General features: G+C 36.1%; 1 long non-coding RNA gene across 1 annotated transcript in view; it reads right to left on the bottom strand.

Moving 5' to 3' along the window:
• LOC117031974 (uncharacterized) overlaps nucleotides 1-20,074 on the bottom strand; it is a 113,050-nt gene that overhangs the window by 72,266 nt on the left and 20,710 nt on the right. Inside the window, exon 2 of the long non-coding RNA XR_004424660.1 lies at nucleotides 18,187-18,319. This is a non-coding gene — a long non-coding RNA (uncharacterized LOC117031974). The remainder of the gene's footprint in view (nucleotides 1-18,186; nucleotides 18,320-20,074) is intronic.

Here is a 20,074-nt window from a genome sequence, read left to right as displayed (position 1 = left end):
GATTCTGGCAGTAACTACTTCAAAATAAAAATCCTGCCTCATATAGTTTTTTAATCTTATCTCAATCGCGCTACTAGGAAGGAGCAGACCGGCTTAAAAGGCTAACTCCACAAACACTATCAGAGAACATTTGTAAACTCCCAATGTGCAGGCAGATACCCGACCAGTTTGTTTCTCCCATCAGAAGGCGAGGGCTTCTTTCTGGATTCTCCCTGGAAGAAAATTTGTGGAAAGCAACAATATGGTGGTTGTTTCCAAAACAGTATGTGTTCTTCTTATATGAACATTATAATTCCTAAATCATTTCACAGAAAGCTCTCCCTGACCTCTCACTATGCATACAATTAAGCCCAGCTCAGAAACCTGGATAAGCCCTAGGATACAGGTTGCTATATTTACTGATCAGGGAGCAAAATAAGAAGAAATTGCACATTTAAATTCAACTGATGTTGATGGAGGATTTTTCCTGTGATTCCTCAAATGATGTAGATAATGATGGATCTGCCGGCAGTTTCTGGATGTAGACCGGGATCATGTCTCATGAGAACAAAGAATGGAAACACGGACCCAGGAGAGGCAAAGAGTTTTAAAAAGAGGATAGTTTATTGAAAGCAAAGGGTTAGAGCTCCCGAGCGGGAGGGGGTCCTGAATGGAGTTGGCACCGTGACTGAGGCAAAAGCTCTTACTTTTATACCTTCTCTTGCCTGCTTGGGGAAGGGGAGCTGTTTGAAGAAGGGAACTGTTTGAAGAAGGGAACTGGTACCTTCTAATCAAATTCGTCTACAGGGTTTGTGCTGCTTGCCCATCCTAAAGGAATTAGCAAAGTAATGCACTCTTATCTATCAGATCTGCTCCATTTGTCAGGCGAAAAGGAATTTTATGATTCACCTCAGGGACTTGTTTCATTTTGTCCCTGAGCAAAGGAGTGATTTCAAAACCTGGATTTTTAGGATATGGCTATCTTTTGTTTATTCCTCCAGGGACCTCCCTGTCTACTGAGGGACATGCTAGCTAACCAGTATCAATGTTAAAATGGCTTGCTTGTATGAGCATTAAACATAGTACAAACTTTAAATCACCATTACCCACAAAATTTAAATCACCATTTCCCACAAAATAATCTCTTTGAAAATTAACTCAAGGCTGAAAATTTAGTTTGGAAATCGTTTAACAAGAGAGAATTTTATAAAATAATATATTCTTTCAAGGACAAGTTTTAAGAATTATATACTAATAGCCTGAAATGTAAGTGTATTTTTCAGTGCCTTTTTATTCTTCCATTTAACCAATGTAGCTCAGGACCTACTTCTTACAGGAAAATGTGCTAGTACTGAAGTGGATTAAAAATAAACTGGAAGCAATCAAAGTCTCCATGATTTTATAATCTAATAAGGAATGGCACACAAGATAATGACAATTCAAGGGAATATGTGATTTGTATTATCGAATGAATCCTATGGGCCTGACACTGTACCAGATGCCAAGTATACACCAATATTCTGGATTCTGGGATCTCACAGTGTAATAGAAAGGGCAGATATACAAGCTAACAAGTTAAAAAAAAAAACAAAAAAAAACTGGTAGGGCTAAATCAGAGGTACACAAAATGTGCGCTATGAAAGCACAGAGAAAGAAATGGCTAACTGTGCCAGCCACAGAAATCAAAGGGGTTGCTTACCTCTGGCACTTGGCAATTGAATTGGGTTTTGAAGGATGGGTAGGATTTCACCAGGAAAGAATGGGGTTGATTACAGTGGGGATATTACAAGCAAAATGAATGGTAGGTACAAGTAAAATACAAATGTGAGAAATCAGTGGGATGATAGATACAGGGATCTAATTATTGCATTTGTTCTGAAATAATTATTTAACCATACCCCCTTTCACTCTTGAAAGTGCTGTCTTTTGGACAATACAGTACATGGTCAACCTCATGAAAAAGCATATCATAGTTCAGGATTGCTGGGAACTTAGGCATTTTGGAGAAGATGAATGAGAATAAAGAACCATGTTAAGTTTTGGTACATGGTTACAGGTAGCAGTCTAGTTTCATTCTTTTGCACGTGGCTTTCTAATTTTTGCAGCACTGTTTATTAAAGAGGCTTTCTTTACTCCATTGTATGTTTTTGGCTCCTTTTGCAATTGCAACAAAAAGAATAAAATACCTAGGAATAAACTTAACAAAGGATGTGAAGGACCTATACACTGAAAACTATAAGACATCATTAAAAGAAATTGAAGAAGACGTAAAGAAATGGAAAGATATTCTATGTTCATGGATTGGAAGTATCAACATAGCTAAAATGGCCATATTACCCAAAGCAATATACAGATTTAATGCAATCCTCATCAAAATCCTAATGGCATTTTTTAAAGAAATAGAACAAAAAATTACCAGATTTGTATGGAATCACAAAAGATCCTATGGTCAAAGCAATCCTAAGAAAAAAAGAACAAGGTTGGAGGTATCACACCCCTAACTTTAATTTATACTACAAAGTGGCAATAATAAAAACAGCATGGTATTGGCAGAAAAACAGACACACAGATCAATAGAATAGAATCAAGAACCCAGAAATAAACCCACATTTATATGGGCAGATAATTTCCGACAAAGGAGCCGAAAATAAATCTACCCAAGAAATCTGAAAATATTTATCCGTAAAGATATATGTACCCTTATGTTCATGGCAGCATTGTTCATGATGACCAAGACATGGAAACAACCAAAGTGTCCTTCGATAGATGATTGGATAAAGAAGATGTGGTATATTATGGAATGTGGTACACAATGGAATATTACTTGGCCATAAGAAAAAATTAAATATTGCCATTTGCGACAACATGGATGGATCTTGAGATTATCATGCTAAGCGAAATAAGTCAGACAGAAAAAGCCGAGAATCTTATGACTTTACTCATATGTGGGTTATAAAACTGAAAGTAACAAAACAAGAAGAAAAGAATAACCAATAGACACAGACAATTTAGTCGCTACCAGAAGGTAAGGGGGTACGGGGGTGGTAGACGAGGGAAAAGGGTCAAATATATCGTTATGGAAGTAGAACTGGCTCTGGGTAGTGAACATGCAATGTGATGTATAGATGATGTGTTATAGAAATGTAAACTTGAAACCTACATAATTTTACTGACCAATGTCACCCCAATTAATGTAATAATTTTTTTAAAAAAAAGAGACACATTTTTTAGAAAAAAAGCATATTAATGAATCAAGACTTGTAGATAATGGGAATGCATCAGAAATGTTTAACTAGGGATGTGTCAGAATATGTGCATTTTAAAGATAAGGCTAGTTGGCTGTTTAGAAACTGAACTGGGATGTAGGCATGAATAAAGAGTCTAATATTATAGGACTAAACTAAGCTTTTAGTGGAGAAGAAAATCTAGGTTTTGGTCAAACCAATAAGACCTTAAAGACTGATCAGCAGACGAAGACACCCAGGACAGCCTCTTTTCTCATTCCCCACGGAAGCAGTTTCTAAATCTTCACCATGACCTCCAGGCCCCCATCATGCGTGCCAGACCCACGTGCGAGTCTGGGAACATGACCACTAAGCCTCCTGGCCCTACCTCCAAGATTTTTTTCATCTCTGTTGTATCTTCATTCTCTCCCCCTATCTACATAAATTTATAAATATACCTATTTCTCCAACTATTAAAAAAAATAAAGCTTTCCTTTAAGGCTTTTTTCATTTCTCTCATGCCTGTCATCTCTATGTGTCTTGTAGGAGTGATTTAACTCACCATCCCCAATACTCTACTGTCTCTGCTCTTATGCAGTTAAAACAACCACCAGGATGATACCCACAATGAGCACTTATTAGGTCCCAGGCACAATGCTTTACACGCTCTGTCTTATCAATCATCCCACCAAAAACCCATAGAATAGGTGCGATTACTATTCTTTTCTTTACTGATAAGAAGCAGGTTTAGTGAGCATGAGTGACTGAGCCTCAGGAAATGAGGCTCAGAGAGGTAATCAAAAAAGAGCTCCTGTTTGGGGAACATCAACTAAAGAGGCCTCAGCCATCACCTGGGTACTGATGACTCCTAATATTAATAATTCCAGAATTGGCTCTTCTCCTGAGCTCCAGACCCATCTTTTGAACCTCCTACATGACATTTCCATGTGAATGATCTGCTGGAAACCCAAATTCTACATGCACAAAACTGAACATATAATTAATAATAGCACCTCCCCCGAAAAAACATACTTGGCAATCTATACTAGGTACTTTATATTGGTAATCTATACTAGAGACTGAAACTTGATTCTTCCTTCTCCACCTTCCATCCTCAACCTCCACGATCAACTGTTCACCATGTCGCATGAGATGTACCTCCAAAATCTCTCTCCTATTCTTGCTTTCCTCCCCCTACGCTGCCCAAATCCAGTCCGAAGCCATGTCTTAACTATGACACGACAATAGACTCACACTTCAATCTCTCCACCACTCCATGCCTCCTCAACACACCAATCACAGCCATCTTTCCTAAACAGATGGCTACATCTGTGGGTTTCCTACACAGCTCTGATCATCCCAGTGCTTAAACCTTTATGGGCTCAAAGCTTACTCAAATGCCAGCTCCTTTCTGCAATCTTCTGATTGTTCTCCCTGCCTGAAGGACAGTCATCACTGCCTACAGAGTTTTCCCACCTTTGTTCATATGCTAGGATAGTATTTATAACTTACGTTGTGTTTCTACCCTCTCAGCCTTGATGGTAAGGCTCTAGGCTGATATACCCTTGCATACCCAGCATCAAGCATAGTGCTCAGTATCCATGATAAATAAATATTCACCTAAACCATCAGTTCAGAAATGACTAGATGATAACCGTACAGCCTCATGTCCATGTACTGAAACAAGCTCTAATCACATATTTTCCAAATATAAGGACATTCATGAGACATTTTACTACAAATATCTCACTAGAAGGAAAAGAGTAGTGAGAAACAGTGCTAGTATTTCTAGCCTGAAGCAGAAGCTCTCATAGAAACTTTGCTACGAAGTGATTTTTCAGACCAGGCTCGTATTCTGAAAGCTGTAGAGGTCAGATAACTAGCAGATTAACTTCTCTAGGCACTGAAGACTTCTCTGAGGTTTCTTCCTCCTGTCTCCCTTTGGTTTATCCTTCACACCCCAGTCATTGAAAATGTTAATAGCCTTTAAAGAAATCAATATCCTGCCACGGGGTTCTCACAGGGAGTGCAGCAAAGGTCTGGCAGGTAAGTCATTATAGACTGGTGGTGGAAACAGCTGCAAACCCTTCCCAGGGACGTCAGCTGGTATGCAAAAGGGCAGAATGTGGCCTTAAGATGAAACTGAATGCAAAGTCAAAATTAATTTGATTTATACTTTATTTATGAGTCAATGAATTAATAATCAAGGATATTTGCATGGGCAAGTTTTTAAGCAGTAGAGTAGCCTTTGATTCAATTAGTATTTCCCTTCACAGATATTTAAAATATTAACATAATAGAGCATGTTGGAGTAAAATCCAAAGAATCTATTTGTGAAAATTATGTATGGCTTCGGCTGGTTATCCTAATCCAAATTAGTGAGTGGGTAAGCAAGTGACACCATACTACTTTATATAAGCTAAAGCCCATCCATGACAAATTTTGTTTTGATAAAATTTCTTCTAGTAAAATTATATGAAAAATATGGGACATATTGGTTCAATAGTTTCTGACCTAAATCAATATCCTTAAGCATTATTTTCCTCACTTATGTCTAAGAAGTCTTTCCAAGTAGGAGTCTACTTAGGTTTAAGAGTGATAAAAAGGTGGGATTAAACGCTATTCATTTATCAGGATATTGAGGCATACCCAAGTGGTTCTTTATTTCCCAACAAAAGTAACTGTTACTACTAATGATTCTGAAGTCTCTGTGAGCCACCCCAAACTTTAATCCCTGTTTGATGTGCACACATCCAGGTCTTTCTTCTGCAATTATTTATGGAAATAATTACGGAAATAAATGGTGTTTGAGATATTTATATTTATGTATATGCATATGTATATGTATATGTATATGTATATCAGACTGATAACGTTATTCTGGAAATTATTTTCATTTAATCTTGTCTGTGGTAAAGAAGAGAGAGCCTAGGTTCAAACCCCAACTCTGCCCCCTAACACCTGTATAACCTCAGGCAAATTACTTAACCTCCTGCCTGCCTCAGTTTTCTTATCTGAAAGGTGGGGATAATGTTATCTCCCTCATAGGATTTTGTAAGGTTTAAATGCAAATCCTTTAGAACAGTGCTTGATTCGTGGCATAAATTCTATATCTTGTCTTATTAATTTTATCAAATGTTATTATCTCCCTTAGTCTTTTTAATTTTTGAATATTGTTCCAAATTCTGGAACCACTGGGGATCTTCTCCATCTCATGCCTTTAAATATCATTCACACACTGATAGCTCCCAAATGTATGTCTCTGAGCTATACGTTGCCACTAAACGCCAGATTTACACATAAAACTGATTACTTCACATCCCTAATAGGATTCTAATAGATGTCAGAGCTACCATGTCAAAACCTGTACTCCTGATTTCCCCCCAGGCCAGCCACTCCTCCCACTTTCCTTCTTGCTGATCAGGCCAAAGCCCTGGGAATCCTCTCAGATTTCTTTCTGTTTTTTTTCACTCCCTATCCTATCTGTCAGGGAATTCTAGTGGCTCTGTATTCCATATATATATCCATGCAACATCCGAACTCTCCTTACCACATCAAGCCCCCAGCTCTGGTCACAGCTACAATCATTCTTATCTCAATTATTACAATAGCCTCCAAACTGATTTCCCTGCTTCTTAGTTTTCTCTCTTGCCTCTCTTCCCCTCCTATTATACAAGCTCCATTCAGGCAGACATTTTTGTCTGTTTTGTTCAATGCTTTATCTCCAGTGCCTAGGGCATGCCTGACACATGATAGCTACTCTTAAATATCAATGATAATAAATATCAGTATAACATTTGCTAAATAAATAAGTCAAGGCAGTATGACTTATTTACCCATTCCCTTGATGAGTGACATTTAAAATGTCTCCTGTAATGTGAACATCTGTGGGTGTCTTTCTAGAGTAGATATCAAAAAGTGGAAATGAAGGGTTGAATATTCGTACAAAATCATTTTAACAGTAACTGCCCACTTGACCTCCAAAATGTTTGTATTGACTTATATTTTCAAGAATAATATATAAAAGCACTTCTTCAAAATCTGTAGTTCTTCTTTGCCCTCAACTCCCATTCTCTCCCTGGTAAAATTATACCCATCCTTCAAAACCCAACTCAACTGCCATGACCCAAAGGTCAGCAGTGCCCTCTGATTTTCCAGGGTGACCCAATTAGTCATTTCCTCCTCTATGCTTTTCTAGCATACATTTCACATACCTCTGTTTGAACCCTCGTTATGTTGTTTTGGAATTGTTTGTGTATCTGGCATTTGTACTATACAATGAGCTCTCAGAATCTAGAATATTAGTAAATCCTTAGATGCTGGTGAAGTGTAGGCAGTGAAGTCAATCAACACAATAATATATTTCTTGAATAATGTTTGTTCTTGGTCCTCTTGTCCAGAGCTGCAGATTCATTATCTCCTAGGTAGGGCCCAGGGATATAAATTTTTTAGCACCTCAGGCGAGTCTCACTTATGCAATCCACAGAGCAAACCTGAGGAATATAATTATTAAGACCAGGAAATGTATACTAGGATCAAACAATGTAGAATTATATCCTGATGAACTACCCACCATTCTCATAAGTGGGTTTGTTAAAAATCTTTTTTCAACCACTTTGTTGGAGTATGATTGATATACAAAAACCTTACGTATTTAATGTGTACAACTTGATGAGCTTGGAGATAAGTAAACACCAATTGAACCATCATCACATTTAATGCCATAAACATATCCATCACCTCCAAATGTTTCCTCCAGCCCTATTATAGTTGTTCAAAATCTGGGTATTATTAAGTACCTTCCCAAAAGCTCATGAATATCAGCCAATTGACTCAGCAAACGATACATAAGAATAAAGAATTTACTGGCTACAATTTACCCCAGTTATACTAAGTCAAAGAACTCAGAATAAAGCTTCCTATTGTTTTAGTGCTATGTTTAAACTTACTGAAATTTGAGCAAGAAGACTTAATATAGCTTTCAAACAGGGGGAAACGGGCATGTGGGAGGCTAGTATGTTGTCTAACACCATTTGCACACACCAGACACACAGAATAGCTAGAAATGCATTCTTATCCATTCTCATTTTATAGATGTGAAAACTGAGATTCAGAGTGGTCAAGTAATTCACTCAGGTATAAACCCTCCTCTTAACTAGTAGAATTCAGATTTTTAACCCAGATCTTTCTGACTCCATAATTAATGCCACTTTGTTCCTACATACTCAAAATACAGTTGAGTGTGTAAAAAATTATGTGTGTTTCTTGCAGTGAAGAATTATCCGGCACTTCCATTTAATATTGGTCCTTTCACCTCTTTGGACTTCAGCTTCAGATGAGGGCAGTGTGTGCAAAGAAGCAGCAGTGCTGACCAAAGGAAGTCTATCAGAGCCAGACCAGCAGGCAGTAGGTACCAAAGACGGACGGTGACTCCATATGCCACTCATGGGTGCCCCCAGATGAAGACTGTCATAGACGTCTCTCCAGAATGAGTGAGCAGAGAAGGCTTAGAATGAGAGACATGTTCTGCTTTGGTGTGAGCGAGCAGTGAGACAAAGTGCTTATGATCAATGTCAAAGTGCCTGTGTCCAAATTCCAGCTCTACCATCTTACTAGCCATTTGAAATCTGACAAAGTACTTTGTCGCAGCCTGAGTATCTCATCCACATAATGGGGATGAAGTACCTCCCTCAATGGGGGAATTCAATGAGTAAATGAACCTAAAGTGCTTATTCTTTCACCTGTCACTGCACAAATCTTGGTTATTATCAACTATTTTTTTACACCATAATGTAGTCAAATAGTCAATAAAGACATCTAAAGTTTCCATCCCCTTGCAACCCAAAATAAAATTCAATATGCTTCGGTACCATGGGCCAAGTCAGCAGGGTATGTGTACCCCATTTTGAAGCCTATAAAACTCCAGAAGTTTGACTTAATGTTTCAGTTTATGTTTATTTAACATTACATAAACATTATCTAAATAAAATTCTCAAGGGACTAGTAACTTTGCATTTTGTATGATAAGAGAGATTTGTGATCTTTTTATCCAGGCCTGGAAACATCACATGTTCTATCTACATTGAGCAACAGTGTACATAATATTCTATTTTTCTACCTAACAAGATCGCTTATTTAATATTATAATCAATATCTTAAGTTTTTATTCTCTCTGTGATAATACCTATAAGAGTATTTTTTACATTAATGAATGAAGATACTATAAGCAATAAACGCTTGTAATAAACTGGTATTTTCCTTCACATGAAATGTGAACATGAACATTTCTCAATGTTCATGGTAGAACCAAAGCTTATGCTATTTAAGGAAACACAAAGATATATGTGTACATTGATGTAGTTTTCATAAAGATACTACAGGAGAATTTATGCCATATTTTAAATAAGTCTAAACAATTTGACAATAATTGGTATTATATTCTACATATTGTATAGGAATTGTGGAATGCCCACATTGTACAAATATTTATAAAGTGTAGGTTTAATCCTCATGCAGTACTAGAGTTTAGTTTATGTTTGTACATTAGGCAATTGTGTGAAAACTTTCTGGTAAAATTTATTATTCACTGGAAGACATTACTATGTAACTGAATTAAAACATTTCTTGATCTGTTAATTTTAATATCTGTATAGCACATATACAATACTTTATTGAATAAAGGAAATTATTATTTAAGGTTTGAGAAAGCAGGTAAATGTATTTATTTCCACAACAAAAAGTTGACAGAAGAGACATTGTATTTCCACCTCATTAAGGAATAATGACTCTGGTGTCCTGAAACTTTTTGGAAAGCTGAAGTTTTTGAGATCCATTTTTCTGAAAGATAATAATTTTGAGTTAAGTCAAGAAAACAATGTTCAATGTTATGAAGTTACCAATCAATTGCCTGAAATCTGTAAACCATAGAGGAAGTCTCCTAAGGTGTCTTAGTGTCAGCTTCAGAAGCAAGCTTGTTTAATACAAAGCACGTGAGAGAATGATCAAATAATTCATCTTTAGAGCTTCCAACTATTTTAATTTCTAAGCTTTCCTATGAAAAAACAATTGAAAAAAGAGTTTATTAACTTTTTCATACTATTAGATACCGCTACTAGGTTGGCACAAAAGTAATTGTGGTTTAAAAGGTTAAAAAATAATTGCAAAGACTGCAATCACTTTTACACCAAACTAATAATTACAGATTACTTTTATCCACTATCTCAAAATATTTTGGAAGTAGTATGAAATCTATTCGAGACCTAGTTCATTTATTTTATCTAATCTTATGTTTCGAGCTATCAATGTTCTTCCACTTAACTTTCTACTTGTAAAGTAAAGTAAGTTCATATTAAAACACTACGTTGCTTTGTAAACAGCAAATTTCTCGGTTGTCACTTTCGAAGACAAATGGGGTAGCAAAGTAAATTTTTTATATTTATTTTCTGTAAGAGCCAAACTTACATTTCAGTGACTTTCATTCAAACTCACTACTGCTGAATTGCAAAATGTTGTCTTTGTCCTTACACCCATGACAGAGAACTTTATCTGCATTCAAATTGCCTACTGGTTTGTGGTATTTCAATAATAAAACAGCAGGATTGAAGGCTCATGATGAGAAATCTGACTAATTACCTGTTAGATGATAGATGGTTGTAACTCGGCAGTGCCAGTCACTGAAAACAAAACACTTCGAGATATCAATCAGCTTCCTGACAAAGCCAATTTCCCTCACATTCGGTGGACAATAAATGGGCATTTTACCTCCCCACCTACATAGTGCAGAGTTTTAACTCTAAAATACGTATAATGATATTTTAATAAAGTACAGATTTTTACAAATAAATTAGTATTTAAATACCTGACATATTCATGTTTCAATCTCACAGCTTTGAAATAGATAGATGGTGGAAATAATTAACATTGTAAATCTGTATTGTATTCCGTTTGAAGAGGGCAAGGTGTACTTAATAGTAGTTTTCTTGTTTTCTTTCTCCATTTACATTTAACTCATAGTATTGACAACAACTCTAATGGCTGTGTTCATTCTCTTCATTTTCTTCTAATTTTGTAGTAAATTAATTGAATGTACATTCTACATGAGATTCAAAAGCAGAATGCCCAATTAACACTGCCACACACCAGCATGTGGACAGAGTTAAAGCAAAGGAGTATCGAAGCATGGAAATTGAATGTAGGCCCAGAGAAACACCTTTCTCCTTATCAGGAGTGATTACATAGCCAACATTTGGAGTATGTGGTTAGCTCTGATAAGTTATAACCTTCAATATCTTATTCTGTGATTAAAAACAAGAAAATTAAAGGAGGAAGGAAAAAATGGAGGAAGGAAAATAGATTGTTTGCTTCTTATTAACTGAAGAAAAGTTAATTTGTAGGCAAAGAATGAAGTTTGATAGTACATAGCCTGAAATCAGGCACTTCGAACGCACTTGCTATTAAATGGAGGGTAAATTGATGCAACTTCATTGAAGGACAATTTGGCAATAAGTTTCAAAATTTAAATGCTTAGACACATCAATCCACTTTAGGAATATCTCCAATAACTATCCTCATATCTCTACAAAAGCTCACTGTGATGTAATCTTTAATAACAAAAAAATAATTTTTTTAACTGGAAATAACAAAAGGTCCCTTTATAGGAGATTGGTTCAATACAGTATGTTCACCCATACGATAGAAAACTATGCAGACAAACACAGTGTTCGAAAAGAGTGAGGTGAGGGATGGCTGGTTAGCTCAGTTGGTTAGAGTGTGGTGCTAATAAGCCAAGGTTATTGGTTCGATCCCCGCATGGGCCACTAAGGTGAGCTGTGCCCTCCTTAGAAAAAAAAAAAAAAAAAGAGTGAGGTGAATCTGTAGATACTGTTTGGGAACAATACTTAAGACACATTTTTAAGGGAAAATAGTACAAATACATCTGATTTTTTTTAAAAGGATATAAATTAAAGGGTATAAACACAAATGCATGTTTGATCATGAATAAAACATTTATGGAAAAATATGTAAGAAAATTATATCTGTGGCTGCATTTGGGGAAAGAGTGTAAGAGACCTGAGACAGAGAGTCTGCTTGCTTTCTTTACACTGCATACACTTTTAAATTGTTTGAAATTTTATCATGCTTTTATCTCCTTTTCAACAATAAATAAACAAATAAAGAAATAGAGGAAAAAGAAGGAAGGGAGGAAAGGAGGAAGGGAAGAAGGAAGGAAGGAAGGAGGAAAGAAAGAGGAAGGAAGGAAGGAAAGAAGGAAGGAAAGAAGGAAGGAAGGAAGGAAGGAAAGAAGGAAAGAAGGAGGGAGGGAGAGAGGGAGGAAGGAAGGGGGAGAGGGAGAGGGAGAGGGAAAGAGAATACACACACAGAGATCTGTCTGTTTGACTCTGAAGTCCATCCCTCTCTAGCTGTTTCACAGTGAAAAACTTGGGGAGAAGGTTTAAATTTTGCAAAGCAGCCTAAATCCTGCACTTTCCTCACATAACTATGAGAACAGAGACAAAAGAATGGACCAGGTTGGTGTAATGAACTGATCTTGAACATGACCATCCCCTGAGGTTGACTGCTTGGTGGTGACCTAGCCTGTGACTAAGCATTGTGACTGAGTACTTGAGGACTGCAGTATTTCAAGTTACTGGGAGAATGAAAATTCATTCTGGCAATGAAGCACGTCAAGCTTGCACTTTATCTACCCAGCTAGGCAAAGAAGGGAATACAGAAGGACTAGAGAATTTAGAAAAGTTTGAAAAGTAGAAAACTCCTCCCCAACACATCCTGTACTAGAATACTATGAAGATATTGGAGAGAAATAACTCTTCTTTTCAGGGCAATAAAATGCATGTTGGTAAACACACACACACACACATACACACACGATGCTTTGTTCTTTTATGTACTCTTTGCAGGATAGGAATCAGACACCTGCAAAAGTCAGAGAAAATCTAGAAATGGTCAAATGCATTATTAGAGCTAACTTTATCGATACAAAGGATAAGTCTTCAAACAGCATGCAATTAAGGATCATGTATATATTTCACTGAAAATCACTACCACTAATTTATGTGCATTAGCACATAAAACACAAAATCAGGAGTCTAAAGTATAAAAAACTTTGTCCTTAAACTGATGAAAACCAAGGTAGAAGTATAACTTAAAATGACAGGCCACCTTGGAATGATGAGTTGCAGGAGGCAGAGATGGACTTCTGAAGGAAAGAGGAAATTTAAAGCAAAATCTTTGCTTGTTTCCAAATTTTACCCAGGGCCAGTGGTGGGCAGAAAATTTGTAGCGACAGTAAGACTACAGACACTTGTAGGAATAACTAGAAAAAGAGTAATTCCTTTATCTTCTAACACCTTCTTTTAATTAAATACATATTTTTTCAAAATATAAAGATTAACTAGGAAGGCCAAAAAACATTCAAAAAGTATATTGAATATGAAAATAAAAATAGTTTTTTGCCATATGAGGTTGTAGAGCAACTCGTACTCTCTTACATTTCTGACAGAAAATTTAAATGGTATACTTTTTGATATACTAGTTTATACAAAATAAAACCTATAGTTACCTATATCAATCAATAATTGTATTCTTAAGTATTTGCCCAAAGGAAATGAAAACATGTGTCCAACAAAGATTTGTACCTGGATGTTCACAGCAGCTTTACTCATAATATACCAAAACTGGAAACAACCCAAATGTCCATCAAGTATACAGAGAAACAAATTTATATATATATATATACACACACACACATATATATAATGGAATACTGCACAGCAATGGAAATAAATTACTGATACAAGCAGCAACAGTATGCTGAGCTAATGAAGCCACATACAGAGACATGAAACTCTAGAAAAGGCAAAGTGAATCTCTAGTAACACAAAATATATCAGGTGTTGCCTGGATCCTCCCTGCAGGGAATTAATTGGGATGGAGTGATGATTGTCTTTTATATCTTCATTGTAGAAGTTATTACATAGGCATATAAATTTCTCAAAACTTTTTGAAACTTTTGCAAAATGTACACCAAAAATGGGTTCACTTTATTGTATGTAATTTATATTTCAATATAGTTGATTTTTAAAACAAAATATCTATTCCAATAATTATAACTCTGTAGAAATTATTTTCCCTTATAGTAAAGTAGCAATTTGGAAGGAAAATAAATTCATGAAAAAAGTTTGATTTATTAAATGGTAGAATTATGGCTAAAATTTTTCTATACTCTATTTAGAAATCCATGAATACTGCTAATGTTTTAAATATTTATAATTCATAAGACCATAACACATACATATGTATTTATTTATATTATGGTCAGCAGGTACATACAACATGTAATAAAAGATGACTTTTCCTGTCTAGAATTTAGGTCAACAAATATTTGGAGAATCTACCATTTTCAAACCCTATGTTAATACATTGATACAGAGATATAAAAAATTCAGATTCTGGTCTCCAGAAGCTTTCAGTCTAGTATGAGAGATAAATATTCATTCAGAATACATTTACTTAGTATTGCTTTGGCTATTCGGGGTCTTTTGTGGTTCCAAAGAAATCTAATGATTTTTTTGTCCTTTTTCTTTAAAAAATGCCATTGGGATTTTGATGGGGATTGCATTAAATCTGTATATGACTTTGGGTAATATGGCCATTTTAACTATGTTGATTCTTCCAATCCATGAACACGGAATGTCTTTCCATTTCTTTATGTCTTCTTCTATTTCTTTTTAAAATGTCTTATAGTTTTCAGTATATAGGTCTTTCACATCCTGACTTCAGCTTGTACTACAGGGCAACAATAATCAACACAGTATATTATTGGCAGAAAAACAGACACACAGACCAATGGAATAGAATTGAGAACCCAGAAATAAACCCACATAAATATGGACAGATAATTTTAGACAAAAAAGCCAAAAGCATACAATGGAGAAAAGACAGCTTCTTCAATAAATAGTGCTGGGAGAACGGGAAAGCCACGTGCCAAAGAATGAAACTAGACTGCTGTCTGTCACCAGCTACCAAAATTAACTCAAAATGTATCAAAGACCTAAACATAAGACCTGAAACAATAAACTGCATAGAAGAAAACAGATACTAAACTTATGGACCTTGGGTTCAAAGAGCATTTTATGAATTTGACTCCAAAGGGGAAATAAAAGCTAAAATAAATGAATGGGACTATATCAAATTTAAAAGCTTCTGCACAGCAAAAGAAACCATCGACAAAGTAAAGAGGCAACCTGAGTGGGAGAAGATTTGTGCAAACAGTGCCTCCGATAAGGGGTTAATGTCCAAAATATATAAGGAACTCATGCAACTCAACAACAAAAAAACAAACAACCCAATTGCAAAATGGGCAGAGGACCTGAAGAGACATTTCTCCAAAGAGGACATACAAATTGTCAATAGATATATGAAAAAATGCTCAACATCACTAATCATCAGAGATATGCAAATAAAAACCACAATGAGATATCACCTCACCCCAGTTAGAATGGCTATCATCAACAAGACAAATAGCAACAAGTTTTGGGGAGGCTGTGGAAAAAAAGGAACACTTATACACTGTTGGTGGGAATGCAGATTGGTGGAGCCGCTATGGAAGTCAGTGTGGAGGTTCCTCAAAATATTGAGAATAGAATTACCATATGACCCAGCAATCCCTCTCCTGGGTATCTACCCAAAAAATCTGAAAACATTTATCCATAAAGATATATGTGTTCCAATGTTCATTGCAGCTTTATTTATAGTGGCCAAGACATGGAAAAAACCAAAGTATCCCTTGACAGATGAATGGATAAAGAAGTTGTGGTATATATACAAAGTGGAATACTATTCTGCCATAAGAAAAGATGATATAATACCACTTGCGACAACATGGATGGATCTTAAGATTATAATGCTAAGTGAAATAAGTCAGACAGAAAAAGTTGAGAACCATATGATTTCACTGATATGTGGTATATAACACTGAAAACAACAAAAGAACAAGACAAACAAATGAGGAAACAAAAACTCATAGATACAGACAATAGTTTAGTGGTTACCAGAGGGTAAGGGGGGAGGGAGGTGGTAGATGAGGGTAAGGGGGATCAAACATATGGTGATGGAAGGAGAACTGACTCTGGGTGGTGAGCACACAACATGATATACAGATGATGTATTACAGAAATCTATGTAACTTTACTAACAATTGTTACTCCAATAAACTTTAATTAAAAAAAGAAAAAAGAAAAAAGAATACATTTACTCGGTTATAAAGAAGAATAAAATCTTACCATTTGCAGTGATATCGATGGTCCTAGAGAACATAATGCTAAGTGAAAGAAGTCAGTTGGAGAAAGACAAATACCATATGATGTCACTTATATGTGGAATCTAAAGAACTGAATAAATGAGCAAAGTAAACAGAAATAGTCTCAGAGATATAGAGGAAAAACTAACGGTTGCTAGAAGGGAGGGGGTGGGGATGAGGGAGAAGGGGAAGGGATTGGAAAGCACAAATTGGTAACTACAATATTGCCATGAAAGACAGTTTGGGAATATAATCAATAGTGTTGTAAATATTTTGTAGGGTGTCCGATGGGCACATGTCTTATTAGGGAGACCACATCATGGAAGGTGTAGATGCCTGATCACTGTGCTGTACACCTGAAGCTGAAGCTGGATAATATTATATGTCAACTATAATTTAATGTATATAGTCATGGGATATGGAGTATAGTATAGGGAATAGAGTCAATGGAATTGTAATAGATAAATACGATGTCAGAGGTGCAGTAGATGGGGGGAGGGGAGTTATTTGTAAGGGGTGAAATGTCTAACTATTACATTGTTTTGTACACCCGAAACTAATAAAAGTTAAAAATATATATATTTACTCATTTAGTTGGGTTTGATATTGACGCCCGAAGCTCAGGGAGATGTCCTAGAAAGGACTCAACCCAGAGCAGTGGTGACTAGGTTCTTATCTCCATGCAAGAAAGAATTCAAATAGAGGCAGTGGAAATGTAATGGCTGTATGCGACGTCAAAGGGGGTGGTAGATAGGGGGTAGTAGAAAGGGGGTTATCACTGGGTGAGGGACATAAATGTTAAATTTTTAACTATTACATTGTTTTGTACACCCAAAATTAATAAAACACACACACACACACACACACACAGAAATGTTGGCAAATAACTCAAACTTAAAATAGTATAAGTACCCAGGAAATAACCCAAATGAGCTGTGGCTGCAACTGAGGGAGCCTCATGAAAGTAAGAGCCAGCTCTAATAGACACCTGATCTCCTCCTTCAAGGGGGTAGCTAATACTTTGGTTGATCATAATATGGTTGACCATAGTCTTAATGGGTAAACCCAATGGGTTGAGAACAAAAAGCTAGGAAATGTGAATCGGCCTCTGCTAGAATCACATTTGTGTCCTTTTGCCCCACCTTCACTTATTCTTCCCCAAGGAAGGAATTTGGGGGGCAGTTTAGAAAAAGGAATTGTGTATGTCTGGATCAGCTCACTTCTTTCCTTCTTTTTGAGATTTGTCTACCTACAAAGAACACAAGATTTGCTCTACTCCTCAATGTCTATGCTGTGAGTTTTACAGCAGCTAAATCACATGCAGGAGGGTGGGGTAGGAGAACAGAGTCCACGGGCTGTTTAGCACTACCAGAGACTGTGTCAGCCCCCGAATGTTATTCAATATCAACCTTTTTCTCAGTAATAAAGCTGACATGTTATTCTAGAAAGAAAGGAAGGAAGGAAGGAAGGAAGGAAGGAAGGAAGGAAGGAAGGAAGGAAGGAAGGAAGGAAGGAAGGAAGGAAGAAAATAAGAAAAAGAGAATTCAAGAGCAAGATAGATTCAGGAAAGTTTACTGAAACAAAAATATATCTTTGAGAGGGAAGTTTGGGTGAAGTCCGAGATTGAGTTGCACCAAGGAAGTTCTGACCAAGGGTAAATTATACCTCCAGGGGCCAGGAATTGGTGACGTCCCATTGATGTGACTCATCAGTTTCTTCCCAGTAGGTGGGATCCTCAGTTTTCTGCTTTCTCTTCCTTATTTGGTTCCTCTGGAACTGTCATGGCGTATGATGGGAGCTGTAGTAACCACAGTGTAAATGAGATTATAATGACATTATAGTTAGCTAAAGGTCATCCTGGGCAAGGGGATTAGCCTTGCTGGATGAAACTGGTTCTTGTTCTTCCCCAGCTGCAGGTTTCACATATAGTCAATTGTTACGTATGGAGTGAGTGGTCAATTTCCTAGGCTACTTATCTGGTCTCAATATGGATAAAATCTAGTCCTCATTGTTAATCTATGCAGAGGAAAAAAGTGCAGAGGGGAATTACCAACATCTAAAGAAAATGAAAGACTCAATTGAAGAAAAAAATTTTAATATGTTTCTAAAAAAAAAAATCATAGAACAGAAAAATATGAATAAAACACAGAAGTAAATTAAAAAGGAGAAAATTAATACTTTTTACTCAAGGTTCTCAAATAGATAAAATACAAACTAACAAAATAAGCTCATTTGTGGAATCTATTATTTGTATTATCAAATTTTATGTGTAGACATAATGTGTATCCATAGTTATTAATCCAAAAAATGTAAACTATGAAGAAAATTCTAACATAATAAAAGCATTTTGATTGCTTAATAAACTTACCAGAGTTTAGAAGTTATACCTGCTCTCTCTCTCTGATCATTTGCAATTCCTGAAGTTTTTCAAAAGACATAGTTACCAGAATACATATTTGCCACCAGAAATGTCAAACAAAGCTTGAAACTAGGCCCCAGGATTAGTCTATAACAGTCAACAGATATCTTCAGAGAACTGAAATCTGGCAAGAATGTTCCAACTTTGTAACAAGGCAATGAGATAAATTCACCAAAAATTATTCAAGGGGTAAACCAATGGGCAAATCAACATTTGAAAAGATGGATGCAGTTGAAGGACTAGAAAAAATAAAGTTCAAAATTATCTTTTATTTTTAATAATACATATAATAATAAATTATTTTTAGACACAAATATTTGCTATCACCCTAAGCAGCAACAAATATTCAATGACTCTTGAAAGCTTCTTGAGAAATGCTAACAAAGTTTCTTAGTACTACTACTGGGAAACAAAGGGGCAGACACCTAGTGGTGATGGATATATGGGGGTGGGGGGGAAGAGACTGCAGAAAAGTCAAGGTGTTGGGGAAGAGTAAGTACAATTTGAAATAAAATGGGTTAAAATTAAATGTTTAGAGGTAGACTAATACTTGGATAACATTGATTCAAAGTTCATAAGAAATGACGAATGAAATGACATGGAATCTGGGATGTTCTTCAAAATAATGCAGGAGCAGAGAGTGGGTAAGAGTATGGAAGAAACATGTGTGGCCATTAGTTGATAGTGGCTGAAACAGAATGATGGCTACATGGAGGTTTATGATAATTCATCCAGTTATTTTTATATATTTAACATGTTCCATGGTAGCTTTTTTAAAAAAGAAACAAATTTAAAAATAAATGAAAAATGGGGAGCAGGAACAATAGGGTCACGTAATTATGGTGTCCATATGATGTATTGTCCAAGCTGGGATCTGTTGGGAACACAGGGCGTAGTAGTAATAAGCATAACTGCTACAGGCCTAAGGCAGCACTGACCTGGGTAGTCCAGGATATACGGTCGCTCTTTCTTTAACCAGCAGGTTTCACATAACAGTCTAATGTGATTTAAGATGTGTTATAAAAACAGGAAACAGAGAGAACAATTTGTAATTGAACATTTAGATCATTAACAACCAGTTGTTTTCCAAGTCACCATGAAGAACCAGCTCCAAATCCTTGCCATAACCGCTGG

The sequence above is a fragment of the Rhinolophus ferrumequinum genome, chromosome 2 (assembly GCF_004115265.2).
Source record: "Rhinolophus ferrumequinum isolate MPI-CBG mRhiFer1 chromosome 2, mRhiFer1_v1.p, whole genome shotgun sequence".
Classification (NCBI taxonomy): Eukaryota; Metazoa; Chordata; class Mammalia; order Chiroptera; family Rhinolophidae; genus Rhinolophus; species Rhinolophus ferrumequinum.
Note: the sequence above shows the minus strand (reverse complement) of the source record. Positions and strands in the feature narration are given on the sequence as shown.